Source organism: Lactuca virosa, chromosome 3, assembly GCF_052849685.1.
Source record: "Lactuca virosa cultivar CGN04683 chromosome 3, Lactuca_virosa_CGN04683_v6, whole genome shotgun sequence".
Taxonomy (NCBI): Eukaryota; Viridiplantae; Streptophyta; class Magnoliopsida; order Asterales; family Asteraceae; genus Lactuca; species Lactuca virosa.
Window position 1 is genome coordinate 125542419 of NC_136428.1, and position 16596 is coordinate 125559014.

A 16596-nucleotide genomic window follows, 5' to 3' on the forward strand; every position below is an offset into this window, starting at 1 on the left:
CACAAGACTACGAGCACATAACAAATCCTAATTTCCTACAGTATAGTGAGCAAACTCACCTCAATCTGCTGATAGTCAAACAAATGATTGGGCTGCTGAACCGGAAATCCCCACTAAATCACAAAAAGCTTATGGCCCAACAAGGGCCCAAAGTCCTTAGGTCCCACACACAGCCTAAAACAAGCCCAAGTCCCACTTTGTTGAGTATGCTCAGTGTACCAACCAATACATCCAACGTACTCGCAGCCCAAGCACCATCGGGACCTCAGCAGCGTATGTGCAACGTACCCCAAGGTACGCCCGACGTACGGTGCAACTGGTCAAAACTTCAACCCAAGGTCTTAATCAGTTAAGACCCAATGTCCAATCTTAGTTCTAGGCTTGTTAGATTGCATTAAGCAATAAAGTTGCTAACTTTATGCTTTTGCATGTCTTAATGTGGAAAATCTTGGACTAAACCACATTATCTCCATGAAAACACCTTTAATCCTTTCATGATTGAACTCAATCCATAAATACTCCATTTTTATGCCCAAGGGACATTAGAAACACTTAAATCTAACATTATAACCTTCTGGAATAGCTCATACTCTCAATAACAACTTAAAGGACCATTTTATGAAGAAATAAGCCCTAAACTACAAACTAACACATGGAGTCATCAAGGTAGAAGCTTTCTACCTTCAATAAGCTAGAAATGATGAGAAACCTCTAGATCTACAAGCTCTTCTTAATCCAATGCTTCTTTACAATCTTTCTTCTTCTTCTCTAAGCACCACACACACCAAAAACACACACACAAGCTCAAATTTTAGGGAAGGTGGATTAGGGTTTCGAGATATGACTTAAGAGGCAAGGGAGGCTGATAAGGTGATGGTCTTGAGGCACTTAATGAGTTTAAATAGGGTGAAAACCCTAAAAATTAGGGTTTGCCTCTGGCATGAGTACGCTATGCATACGTAGGGATCACCCCGATGTGCACATGCAAAGGAGTATGTCGTGCGTACCTAGTGTACACCCAACGTACTCATGGACTAGTCTTGGATTTTAATTGAAAAAAATGGCTAAAATTTATACCTGGCGACTCGGGCGTTACATACTCGCCGTAATTAAATGAAAGCATAACTTATCTCCACTGACGCGACCTTTCCTCGCATGTTGAATGAAAAAAAAAACTCGACATAAAATGTCTATAATGACAAGTTTTTGACGTGGATAAAGCCCAATTTTGTACTAGTGTATGCAATGGATTATTTAGTTGGTTACCATATTCTAAGGTTACTAGTTATCTTGTTCTAATTTCCTAGTTTTTATCATTTCATGAATTACCATTACAATGGTATTGCAACAAGTGAACACCTAACTAGTTTATTAATATATTTGGACTATGAATGACAAGATCTAGTGCTTTTTTCGTCTATGATCTAGACAATAAATCAAGCACATAATATGATGATTATTGCTCTCTAACACAATTAAAGTTACCAAGTATTACCACTTAACCCTAAGATTTGTTTAATCACTAGATCATACTATTTAATGATCATATATAGCTAAATAACAAGTTAAGGCAATTGGAATGATCATCCAACTACACATAACTTGAATATAAGTAATAAAAATCAGAACTTTAACATATTAGGATGCTGATCTATCAAACACAAGTAAAAAACAACAGAAATAAATCCATATAACTTGAAATCAGCACATAGTATTAATGTTCATCTATGCCAAACGAAAAAAGGGCTATTAGCCAATAAATAATTTAGAAACACAATAAAAAATGAAGTAAACTAGATCAAACATATTTAAATCAAGCAAACTAAATGAATAATCGTGTTCTTCATGTAGATTTCTTCAAATCTCATTCTCGAACCAATCTCTGGCCTTCTTAAGGTTTCTAAGATGGTTTTAGTCGTCTTAAGTTGTACAAAATCACAACACCCACCTGAATTCTGACCTAATGATCGTTTAAATATCTTTCCAAAATTTAGTCGGTACGTTTTGGCACAATTTTCACCACGTCGTTATGTCGTGTTTTCATGTGTGTCCTCCAAGTTCTCCATACATATCATATAGGAAGCTTCCATTGTTTGACATGTCACCATGTCGTGGCAAGGGTATGACCACAACGTCATAGATACTTTTTGCATGTTTTCTTCCTTTGATGATTCCTTCAAGTCTTCAAGTCTCCAACTTATTTAATTCTACTTCTTTTCCTTTAGTATGCCTTTTTGGCTACAAAATATATTTTTAACGTAATAAGTACCAAATATCTTAATAAATGGCCAAAATGTAGCTAAATGTACTAAAATATTGCAGAAAGTATATGACTAAATATAACAATATCATAGGCCTTCATGTGGGTTACCACTGAATCCATGCCAACACATTCGATACACATAAAACGATGTCCCATACAGTAGATGATCATTATGAATTCCTCATCATGCCGTTTGGGCTCTCCAGTGCCCTATCTAAATTTCAATTCTCCATGAATGAGTTGTTCAACCAAGTGCTTCATTGCTTTGTTCTTGTGTTTTTTTTACAACATACTCATTTATAGAATGTTGCAAGAAACACATTATAAGCATATCTGTTATGTTTCCGACACCCACACCCAAACCCGATACTTTTCCAAGCTATCAAAGTGTACCTTAATGGTCATGGAAAGCCATTACCTAGGATATGTAAATCTATAAGAATGACATAAAAATGTATGTAAAAAAGTGATTGCCATCCAGGAGTGGACAATGCCTTCTATCTAGACAATGCCTTCTATCATTATCGGTATTCTTCATGGTTTCCTTTTCCTAAATAGCTACTACTTGTGTTTCATATAGAACTATGCACACATAGATTGCCCACTTACCAATGTACTCCAAAAGAATACTCTAGTTGAATGGAATGACATCACTCATATTGATTTCGATAACCTCAAACTCGCCATATTCCCTTTCAATGCTCTCTCCATCTCCCAAACTTCACCATGATATTTGATGTAAAAAATAATGCATCGGGAACATGCATATACATTTTTTTTATCCCAATCGGATAAACATATTTATGCTCCAGTATGCATCTCGCCTCCAATTATATACGTGAACATTATGCCATTACAAAAGTTGTAAAAAATGGCGATAGTACCTAATAGGTTGCTGTTTATGAGTCTTCATGGATAAAGAAGACTTTACCATCTACTCACAAATTGTAAAAACCACAGACCAATACAAGCAGACCACAAAATTGTTAGGCTATGACTTTGAAGCACATATCTGATTTTTTCCCATATATAGAGAATTTAATGCCCTAGTAAATACTCAACACCCCACTATTATAAAATCCTCCCGTTGTGATTTGGAAGGCGAATATACCTCTAATAACAAAACAATTGATACCCCTCTAGATAGTAATTCTAAGTATTGTCCAACGGACGGTGTTTCCTTGTCTGATCTGAGCCTTTATTGTACCATTGTGGGGAGTTTGGTCTATCTTAACGTCACTAGGCCATATATTTCTCATGCAGTTCATGTGGTTAGCCAATTTGTCACTACTCCTTCTACGGTTCATTGGGGAGCTGTTCTTCATATTTTGAGATATCTTCGTGGTGCACTCTGGTGTTTCTTTCTATTTCCTCTCTTGAGCTGCGTGCCTATAGTGATGCTGACTGGGATAATAATGTTTATGATTGCAAGTCTATTACTGGTTATTGTATATTTCTTGGAGATTCGTTGATTTCATGGAAGAGTAAGAAATAAGATGTTGTCTTTCGATCATCTACAAAATTTGAGTATCGAGCTGTGGCTGTTGCTACTTGCGAGATTGTGTGGCTGCGATGGCTTCTTGCAGAAATGGGTGTTCATATTTCTGAGCCTACTCCTTTGCATTGTGACAACAAGAATGCTATAATTATTTCCAAGAATTCGGTGTTTCATGAGTGGACAAAACATATTGAGATTGTGTAACACCCCAAAATTTTGAGGTAAAAATTTTGTTTTTAATTCAACGAAAACATTAATTATCTTTCAGCCAACATTCAATAATTGCTTATCCAAATATTTAGAAGTACTTTTATAATAAAACAGTTATCAGAGTACAATCCCAAAATCATCATGATGCGGAAACATGGGTGGATGCGCTGCGATCAAGCTGGGCCCTTCCCTTTCGAAACGAAAGTACCTGAAACCATAACCATAAAAACCGTAAGCACAAAGCTTAGTGAGTTCCCTAAAATACCACATACCATATATACCATTAGGGCTAGCACGCATATTGGGACCATCCCACCATAATGGGCCTAGCCCTGCCAAACCATTGGGCCTAGCCTGATCATACAAATGGGCCTAGCCCTTCCTGTTCCATGGGCCTAGCCCAACATACAAATAGGCCTAGCCCATCATACAATGGGCCTAGTCCAACATACAAATAGGCTTAGAACAACATACCATGCAAGAGTCACAAAGACAACTAGCATAACAAAACCTAGTGGGCCGGGATTGGTGCCTTCGACCCATGAGTACAGTGAGGAGACACACCTCAAGCTGCCGAATCGCACAAAGAAAGTCTCAAACAGTCGATCCGAAAAATCTCCGCGCTAACAACATCAAATAATACCAAATAAATAATTGCTCCTCAACCCTTAGCTGGAAACCTAATTAGATTGCCCAATACTCAGGGTAAAAGTCCATTTTACACTTTCCTCACTTGGCCCAAAATCCGAAGCCCAAGCCAAAAGCAACAAAAGCCCAATATGGCCCAAATTTCCAAATTGGGCCCAAACCCATCATGCGCCTAATCCAAGAAGGCCCAATACCCTAAAAAGGCCCAAAATATCCATTGGTCAACCTTGACCAACTTCTGGTGAAAGGTAAGGGGTAAAAATGTCAACAAATCAAGAAAGCCCAAACAGACTGAGTAAGCCCCGCGTACTCAGTTGGTACGCCCAACATACTCCGGGTTGACTCAGTATGCACTACGTACCAACAGGTACGCCCAACATATGCACCCTGCTCACAATCCACTTAAAAAAAGGTCTTAATCCTTAAGCCAAAGTGTTCAATACTCAGAACTTGTTCCAAATCATGCCTTAATCCATAAAGTCGTTAACTTTGAGCTTTTGCATGGCTCAAAGGGTCCCAAATTCAAGTTCTAACTTTACCACTTCAGCAAAGGAGCTAATACACATGCATGGGTTGATATCGTCCATCAAGATTGCATTTTTATGCATTTGGGACACCTAAAACGTCCAAATTTAGTGGCCAAACTCCTGGAGCAATCTCATACTCATAAAGATAACCCAAAGGGTGCAAAATGAGCCATAAACCACTCCAAACTAGCTCTACCTAAAAGAGATGTCAAGATTAAAGCTTTTTACCTTCAATAGGTTGCAAAAGATGAATAACTTCTGGATCTCCAAGGTCCACTCCAAGTGATGATTCTTCAACAAGCTCTAAACTCTTCAAAATGAACAAAGACACTCCAAGCTTCCTCACAATGGCTTAAGAACTCCAAGATGGTGGCTAAGTGTCGAAATTAGGGTTTAAGAGGTATGTAGGCTAATAAGAGGCAAATCTCAATGAATAAAAGAAGCATAAATAGTGCCAGGACCCTAAAATTTAGGGTTTCTAGCTGAAAGGAGTATGCCCCGCATACCCATGAGTACACCCGACGTACTCAAATGCCACCTGCGATCTGACCATCCACTGCGCTCTGCGTACTCTACGAGAATGCCCCACATACTAGTCCAATCTCCCAATTCACTTCACTTACTCCTTCGTTCTAAGCCCATTTTCGACGATCCTTATATCCACGAAAATGTAACGAGAAGCTCTACGCTTCTATCAACTCATACTTGCCTTAAAACTTCCTGAACTAGAATCCAATTTCCATAAAATCCTGAACTGACACCTTACCGATATACCCCTTGTCTCTAAAACTTTAACCGAACTCCCGGATCATTTAAATTACATTACCCACTATAACATCCCAAAATACGAAGATAAAAATTTCATTTTTAAAACAACCAAAACACCCATTATCATTTATTCAAACTATTAAATGTATTTTATAATAAAAGCCGTTATCAGAGTACAATCTTAAAATCTCAATGTTGCGGAAAATATGGGTGTATGCGTTGCGATAAAGGCGTGCCCTTCCCTTTCAAACCGGAAGTTCCTGCAATCAGTAACAACAACTGTAAGCACAAAGCTTAGTGAGTTCCCCAAATACCACATACCATACATTGATGGGTTTTGGGTAAAACAAATAAACTAGAAAAACAATTCCTAAGTTCACATGCAACCTACTTTGGATCTATGTTTTAACTATTGAACATATAACTTTGAATTGAAAAACAAGAACCCTATAGGAGAGAGGCTATTTTCGAAAATAACTAACTAGGGTTTAAGAGTTACATACCTTTCAATTGTTATAGCAAACAATTGTTAATCCTCTTGAACTTGATCTTCTTCGAAGCCTAGCACCACAAATGTAATGCCTATAAAGGAGTCACACCCAAAAGCTAGCAAGAAGGAGACTTGAAGGAGAGAGAGTAGGGTATGCAAAAATCGGCCCTAGGGTTTCACAAGGGAAGGAGTGGCCGAATTTAGGAGCTGGGAGTCTCCTTATATAGCTGAGGGATCTAGGGTTTAGGGAAAACCCTAATGTTCCTTTGCTTGGGTCCTAAGCTAATCCAAAGGCCTTATCCAAGCCCCCTTGGACGAAATCATTAGGGTTTCCCCTATAGATTTCGTCCACCCCCTTCCAAGGAGGTTCTGGAACCTTCCACTCAACTATTAGATAATTGCAAACTAGTCCCTGCACTTTATAATTAATACAATTAACCCCAAAATTAATTCTAATTAATTTATGGCTAACTGTTAATTAAACTTTATGATTTCTAATTAATATATTAATCTTTTTAACATATTAATAAAACATTTATATTAATTTATTAATCTTATAATAAATCAATATCTCTCCTTTCATAATTTCCTTATCCAGTTGCTAGGTTTGAGGGCAACCCAAAAGGACTGTGCTGCTATCAATTCAAGTACATACCAATTATAGTTATGGGCTTAGACACCTAATCCAATAGTATCCCACTTGGATAAGTGTGTAACTATAATTGCTAGTATGACTTCTAAATTTGACCAGCAAATTGTCGCTTCCAAAAGCTGTTGCTGAACTCTGACCCAGTCAGTTACGTGTCCTTAGATAAGTGATCATATAATCCTTCGTTCTGCAAGATATCCCCAGACATAAGAAATGGAATGTAATCAATCTCTTTGTCCAGAATCTATGTTTCTCGATTTCTGATTTGTGATGATGTAGGACTTCTAATTGAACACATCAATTTAGTCCTGGCTGGGCCCAACACATAAGTCAACACCAAATCATCGAGGGGCCCACAAATATCGCTTTTCCGGTTAGGGCAAAAGGAACGAATAAACATTTACTCATATGCTTGTATCTTTTACTCATCAAATTATACATGACAATATGTTTTATAACACCAAGTTACTGATGCGTTTTCGTATCACCAATGTATAACCGACTTTGTAAATTACAACTCATATATCTTCGTTTAAAGATTATAAGATATTATCGTCTCAGTATTACTCGTGATGAATTCCATGAAGTGATACTCTGAGCGAGGGTTTATCCAATACTCAAATCTCAATTTCTGAGTACTCATGAACATTACAGCAATTCTATTGCCATGTCTATCCTCAGACAATCTGCAATCCAATTCACGACAGTCTTAATTCACTACTTACTTCCAAAAGTACGAGCGACTGTGGAGTTTGAATAATCTTATTATTCGGGAAGTAAAACATGCAAAAATGAAACACAACAATAAACAATTGACAAAAGGCAGTAAACAAACTCATAAATAATACTTTATTATTTAATCACCAAAAGTCAATTACATTTACTTTGTTACAAGTTTTAGAATAAAACTAATCTAACTACTAAAACTAATATCATCTTTCAGTCCTATGCTCCGAGCATGCTGAATATGCTTAGCCCTACTCAGACCCTTTGTGAGCGGGTCTGCTGGGTTATCTTCAGATGACACCCTCTTTACTACAAGATGGCCTTCTTCTACTCTATGGCTGATAAAATGGTACTTTCTGTCGATATGTCTGGTTTTACCATGATCTCTTGGTTCCTTTGTCAAGGCAACTGCTCCTTCAATATCGCAGAACAGTTCCACAGGCTCCTGGATGGTAGGAACAACTCCGAGATCCCCGATGAAGTTCCTTAACCAAGCTGCTTCCTTAGACGCTTCACTCGCCGCTATGTACTCTGATTCACAGGTAGAATCAGCCACCGTATCTTGCTTGGAACTTTTCCAAGTAACCGCTCATCCATTCAGTAGAAATACCCAGCGAGATTGAGAACGGAAGTTATCTCTCTCCGTCTGAAAGCTGGCATCACTGTAACCATCTACTCTCAAAGTATCATTGCCACCAAGTACAAGGACCCAGTCCTTTGTCCTTCGCAAATACTTGAGTATGTTCTTTACTGCTATCCAATGAGCTCTACCCGGGTTTCCCTGATAGCGACTGACCATGCTCAAAGAAAAGGCCACGTCAGGGCGAGTCCATTTCATAGCGTACATGATCGATCTGACAGCGGAAGCATAAGGTACACGACTCATGTCAGCTATTTCCTCATCTGTACTCGGGCATTGAGTCTTACTCAATTTGGTATGCTTTGGATAGGTAGCTCTCCCTTCTTGGAATTTTCCATACTAAACCTCTTTAGTACCTTATCCAAGTATGTACTTTGACTGAGTCCAATCAGTCTCTTATTTCTATCTCTCAATATTCTAATCCCAAGAATATAGGTAGCTTCTCCAAGGTCTTTCATGGCAAAACACTTTCCAAGCCAAGACTTAACTTCTTTCAAGGTTGGAATGTCGTTACCAATGAGTAATATGTCATCGACATATAACACCAGAAAAGTTACTATACTCCCACTAGCCTTGATATACACACAAAACTGATCTTCACTTCTAGAGAAACCAAACTCTTTGATTTTCTCATGGAAGCAAAGATTCCAGCTGCGAGATACTTGTTTCAATCCATAAATGGATTTCTCAAGCTTGCACACTCTATTGGGAAACTTTGCATCAACAAAACCCTCTGGCTGATTCATGTAAACATCCTCAGCCAACTTCCCGTTAAGGAAAGCAGTCTTGACATCCATCTGCCAGATTTCATAGTCATGAAAGGCAGTTATGGCGAGCAATATCCTAATAGATTTAATCTTGGCTACTGGCGAAAAGGTCTCATCATTATACCTTTAATGAGATGTAGTTGTCCTATGAAACCCGTTCTGCTAACGACCCTCCACTAATCAAGGAAGCGGTGGGTGAGAGTGGACACCCATTCAACTACCATGTTATAGGCAGTTTCCTTATACCCCCCTTATAGACTAGCTTCGAGAATGAGGCATACTAGCGATTTGACTGACCATATTCTTATACATATATAATATTTAACTTTTAATTATAATATATATAAGGTGTGTTTTAAACTTTTTTAAAACTTTAAGGTTTATATAAATTTTGAAAAATTAAACTATTAATTTAAATTTAAAATAAACCAAATAACTAGATTTAATAATTATCTATTAATTAACTTTTAATTAATTTATTAAATCTTGTAAGGATTATCTAATTAAATTAAACAATTAATTTAATCCTAATCCATATCCCTTCTAGATTTCGAAAATATGGGGATAGGATAATTTCCTTATTTTCCTCAATTATCCAATAAGGCAATAATTATCCAAAAAACAAGAAACCCTAAATTACCATGTAAATTTCGAAAATCAAGGGAGGAGGCTAGAGTTTCCAAAACCCTAACCCTAATTTCGATTAGGGTTCATGGAGGCTAGGGTCTTTTCGAAAACCCTTTGAACCAAAACCCTAAAAATCGAAAAATTTGGCCTTTGGGGTTTAATAGCTATAAACCCTAATTTGAAATTCAACTATTATAGCAATTCAATTTAAAACAAACAATGGCTCTGATACCGCTGATGGGTTTTGGGTAAAACAAATAAACTAGAAAAACAATTCCTAAGTTCACATGCAACCTACTTTGGATCTATGTTTTAACTATTGAACATATAACTTTGAATTGCAAAACAAGAACCCTAGAGGAGAGAGGCTATTTTCGAAAATAACTAACTAGGATTTAAGAGTTACATACCTTTTAATTGTTATAGCAAACAATTGTTAATCCTCTTGAACTTGATCTTCTTGGAAGCCTAGCACCACAAATGTAATGCCTCTAATGGAGTCACACCCAAAAGCTAGCAAGAAGGAGGCTTGAAGGAGAGAGAGTAGGGTATTCAAAAATCGGCCCTAGGGTTTCACAAGGGAAGGAGTGGCCAAATTTAGGAGCTGGGAGGCTCCTTATGTAGCTAAGGGATCTAGGGTTTAGGGAAAACCCTAATGTTCCTTTGCTTGGGGCCTAAGCTAATCCAAAGGCCTTATCCAAGCCCCCTTGGACGAAATCATTAGGGTTTCCCCTATAGATTTCGTCCACCCCCTTCCAAGGAGGTTCTGGAACCTTCCACTCAACTATTAGATAATTGCAAACTAGTCCTTGCACTTTATAATTAATACAATTAACCCCAAAATTAATTCTAATTAATTTCTAGCTAACTATTAATTAAACTTTATGATTTCTAATTAATATATTAATATTTTTAACATATTAATAAATCATATATATTAATTTATTAATCTTATAATAAATCAATATCTCTCCTTTCATAATTTCCTTGTCCAATTGCTAGGTTTGAGGGCAACCTAAAAGGACTGTGTTGCTATCAATTCAGGTACATACCCATTATAGTTATGGGCTTAGACACATAATCCAACATATATAACATACAAGTCATACTTATGAAACATGAAATAAGAGGTGCTATGTGCCAACCATAATCTTGCCATTACAGACAAGTGCCAAGAGCCACCTCCTGGTCTTCCATGCAAGCATCACAAAGACAACTAGCATATAATCTACAACTACTTATCTACTTAATTGCCAAAGTCGAAACTCTGGTCTTTCATACAGATTTTCCAGGAGCCACCTCCTGGTCTTTCATACAAATACCAAGGGTCACCCCATGGTCTCACTATAATACATAAACAAAATGGGTCGGCATTGGTTCATTCGGCCCATAGTACAGTGAGGGGACTCACCTCACACTACTGAATCACACTGATAATCCATGGCTGCTGGTCTGAATATTCCCCGAGCTATCACTATCAAATAACACCAAATTAACATTTAGGTTCCAATCCAAAACCAACAATCCATATATGGGGTAAAAATACCATTTTACCCCTCACCTAGTTTGGTCCAAGACTAAGGCCCCAAACTTACAATCAAAAGGCCCACAAACCAAATAGTCATCTAAAGCCTACTTATGGCGCAATTTTCCAAATTAGGCCCAAACCCTTACATGGGCCTTAACCTAAAGCCCATTAACTTTTCCCTATTCCAAAACACTTGTTCTCAAATGGCCCAACAATGCCCCAAGCAACCAAGCCCAAAAGATAGCCCAACCCGAAGCCCAAACATGCGAGGTCCAACAGATCGAGTACACGGGGCGTACCCAGCACGTACGTGCAGTGTACTCGCTTGGAGGCTTGTACGCTAAGCGTACCTGCTTGTACGCCCAGCATACTCACCCCCTTCAACCTAAATCTTGATTCAACACTTAATCCCTTAAGACAAAGCTTCCAGAACTTAGATTTTACTTTCTTGAGCTGGATTATCACATAAAGTTGCTAACTTTACGTTCATACATGGCTAAATGAAGCTCTTAAGCTTTAAATGGACTTAATGAGCGACTTAATACATGCATGACACCAAAAATCTCATAAAGATTGCACGTTTATGCTCAAGGAGACCAAAATAAACTCATCTTCACTTCTAGAGAAACCAAACTCTTTGATATTCTCATGGAAGCAAAGATTCCAGCTGCGAGATGCTTGTTTCAATCCATAAATGGATTTCTTAAGCTTGCACACTCTATTGGGAAACTTTGCATGAACAAAACCCTCTGCCTGATTCATGTAAACATCCTCAGCCAACTTCCCGTTAAGGAAAGCAGTCTTGACATCCATCTGCCATATTTCATAGTCATGAAAGGCAGCTATGGCGAGCAATATCCTAATAGATTTAATCTTAGCTACTGGCGAAAAGGTCTCATCATAGTCAACCCCTGGGGTTTGATTGAAACCTTTTGCAACCAGTCGAGCCTTGAATGTGTGCACATTTCCATCAATGTTTGTCTTCTTCTTGAAGATCCATTTGCACCCAACTGTCTTACGACCTGGTGCACTATCAACCAAATTCCAAACTTGGTTGTCATACATGGACTTAATCTCGCTATCCATTGCCTCTTTCCACTTGGAAGCCTCTGGGCCTGCCATTGCTTCCTTGTAAGTAACTAGTTCATCTAAATTTACCAATGTCCTATCACTGATGAATGTGTCACCATCTGAAGTAATATGAAAACCATACAACTCAGGTGGCACACTCACCCTAGTGGATCTTCGAAGAGGTAATGAGTTATCAACTGGTTCAACATGAACTGTTTCCTCTGGTTAAGTGCTAGTGTCATCTAAGGTTCCTTCATTGGCTAACTCTTGAATTTCTTCAAGGTCTATGGTGCTCCCACTGTCCTCTTTGAATATGAGCTCTCTTTCTATAAAGACTCATCTTCGTGCTACAAAGACCACGTTTTCACTAGGTCTATAGAACCAATATCCAAAAGACTGTTTTGGGTAACCAAGGAAAACACATTTCTCACTCCTAGCTGCTAGCTTGTCGTGAGTCTCTCGTCTTACGAAAGCTTCACAACCCCAGACTTTAATATGTGCTAACGAGGGAACTTTCCTCGTCCACATTTCGTGAGGTGTTTTGGCAACCTTCTTTGTAGGGACAAGATTTAGGATGTGGGCGGCTGTCTCTAAGGCATACCCCCAGAAGTGAATAGGAAGCGAAGCACGACTCATCATAAAACGAACCATGTCTAACAAGGTTCGATTACGCCTCTCAGCTACACCATTTAACTGTGGTGTCCTAGGAGGAGTTAATTGTGAGACTATCCCACATTATTTTAGATAGTCGTTGAACTCGATACTAAGATACTCCCCGCCTCTATCGGATCTAATTACCTTTATCTTCCTGCTCAATTGATTTTCGACCTCATGCTTAAACTCTTTGAACTTTTCAAAGGTTTCTGACTTATGTTTTATTAAGTAGATATAGCCATATATGCTATAATCATCAGTGAAAGTCACATAGAATCGATTAGCATCCCTTGTAGTTGATCTGAAAGGCCCACATACATCTGTATGTATGAGATCCAACAGAGCTTCACCTCTTTCAGAAGACCCTGTGAATGGTGATTTCGTCATCTTTCCCAAAAGACAAGATTCACACATATCATCTGATTTTAGGTCAAATGATTCCATCACTCCATCCTTTTGGTTCTTGTTAATGTGTCCAAGACGACAATGCCACAAGCATGCCTTGTCTACACTATTAGACAAGTTAATATTAAATACACTATTTCCTAAGCTATCAACACAAGTCACTGTTTCATACACACCATCACAAGGTAAAGCTTCAAACACAAAAACACCATTCTTATAAACAGAAATTGAACCATTCAAATCATTAAAAGAATACTTAAAACCTTGTCTGAACAATGCATGAAATGAAATAATGTTTCTCGTCATCTCAGACGAATAGCAACAATTCAATAAATGTAATCTAACATCATTATTAAGCAAAAGTTGATAAACTCCGATCTTGGTTACCGGTGAAGACTTTCTGTTCCCCATGATCAAGTTTATCCTCCCTCGCTCCACCTCCGCACTTTCTTTTAGCCCCTGCAAATCAGAACAGATGTGAAAACCACATCTTGTATCAAGGACCCATGAACGAGAAGATAATGAGTTATTAGAAGAAATAGTGTAAATACCTGCTGAAGATGGCTTTACTTTGCCATCTTTGATGTCCTGCAGATATTTTGTGCAGCTTCTCTTCCAGTGCCCTTTGTCATTGCAATAAAAGCAATCAGCATCCTTTGGATCAGAAACATGGGGAATGGTAGCATTGGGCTTAGCCTTTGGGCCATTTGTAGATGACCCAGCTTGAGCCTTGCTCTTCCAATTTTGCTTAGGAGGACCTTTCCTCTTTTTACCCTTTCCCTGTCCAATAGCCAAGACAGGGGCACTTGCAGGAGTGAAGGCTATACTTTTACCCTTCATCCCTGCTTCAACTATCTACAACAAGTTGTGCAATTGGGCCAGTGTCTGCTCAGTGTTGTTCAAATGGTAAGTTAGGATAAACTGACCATAACAATCAGGTAATGAGTTCAAGACCATGTCAATGGCCAATTCCTCATCAAAATGAATGTTGAGCTTGACCAAACGCTCTATGTAGCGTTTCATTCTTTGCACATGACTGACAACCGACTCCCCTTCCTTCATCTTGCAAGCCATGAGTGACTTTACTACCTCAAACTTTTCATGACGAGCTCGCTTATGGTACTTTTCCATAAGGTCCTTGTTCATCTCAAAGGGCCAGTGGTCCTCATAGTACGTCTGCAGTTCTGGCGATATGGTTGCAACCATGATGCATGCTACTTTGGTAGCATCATCATAGTGTTTCTTGTAGGCAACATATTCTTCAGGAGTAGCTTTAGACTCATCAAGCTCTTTGAGCTCCTTTTCAAGGACATATTCTTTGTCCTCAAATCGAAGCGCCATATTGATGTTACGCATCCAATCGTTATAGTTAGAGCCATCCATAACGACTTTGGAGCAAATGTTGAGCAAAGAGAAGTTGTGGTTGGGGGATGATGAAGCAGAAGTGTTTCCAGGAGTAGACATCTGAAAAGAAAGAAAGTTTTAGTTAGATTTCAAGATACCTCAATATAATAACCCAAAGATATAATATCAAGGTTAGGATCCAACTATGAAGATTCACAACTTAGAAATGGGATGCCGAGATCCAAGTGTAAATTTCATAAAGGTAGGTGAATAACGATTCACCAATTCCACCATTAGAAGAAATAAACGAAGTGAAATTCCTAATTCCTTTTGAGATACATTGAAACTATTCAATGGCATGTTTTAATCTCGGATTATGCTCTTCTATTTGTGACTGGGATACCGAGGATCACAAACAAGATGTGAATAACCATGCGAATGTGCTTGGTAACCTCATTGTCTTTATCATTAACTATTGATGTGCCGGTAAACCACACACGCTCCACCAAAATGATAATTATGAGATACCCATTACTACTCTTTTATTAGTGCCTATTAGTGTGCTGGTAATCCACACACGCTCCACTAACGACCAATAAAGCATAATGTGCAATTTCATGGATTAGCATACTTTTCATATTTTTCCTAAAGTAACTAGAGTTGGGATTTTGTAAAATAATGTTCTATTACTTTATTTAATAACATTATACCTTTAATGAGATGTAGTTGTCCTATGAAACCCGTTCTGCTAACGACCCTCCACTAATCAAGGAAGCGGTGGGTGAGAGTGGACCCTCATTCAACTACCATTTTATAGGCAGTTTCCTTATACCCCCTTACAGACTAGCTTCGAGAATGAGGCATACTAGCGATTTGACCGACCATATTCTTATACATATATAATATTTAACTTTTAATTATAATATATATAAGGTGTGTTTTAAACTTTTTTAAAACTTTAAGGTTTATATAAATTTCGAAAAATTAAACTATTAATTTAAATTTAAAATAAACCAAATAACTAGATTTAATAATTATCTATTAATTAACTTTTAATTAATTTATTAAATCTTGTAAGGATTATCTAATTAAATTAAACAATTAATTTAATCCTAATCCATATCCCTTCTAGATTTCGAAAATATGGGGATAGGATAATTTCCTTATTTTCCTCAATTATCCAATAAGGCAATAATTATCCAAAAAACAAGAAACCCTAAATTACCATGTAAATTTCGAAAATCAAGGGAGGAGGCTAGAGTTTCCAAAACCCTAACCCTAATTTCGATTAGGGTTCATGGAGGCTACGGTCTTTTCGAAAACCCTTTGAACCAAAACCCTAAAAATCAAAAAATTTGGCCTTTGGGGTTTAATAGCTATAAACCCTAATTTGCAATTCAACTATTATAGCAATTCAATTTAAAACAAACAATGGGTCTGATACCACTGATGGGTTTTGGGTAAAACAAATAAACTAGAAAAACAATTCCTAAGTTCACATGCAACCTACTTTGGATCTATGTTTTAACTATTGAACATATAACTTTGAATTGCAAAAAAAGAACCCTAGAGGAGAGAGGCTATTTTCGAAAATAACTAACTAGGATTTAAGAGTTACATACCTTTTAATTGTTATAGCAAACAATTGTTAATCCTCTTGAACTTGATCTTCTTGGAAGCCTAGCACCACAAATGTAATGCCTCTAATGGAGTCACACCCAAAAGCTAGCAAGAAGGAGGCTTGAAGGAGAGAGAGTAGGGTATTCAAAAATCGGCCCTAA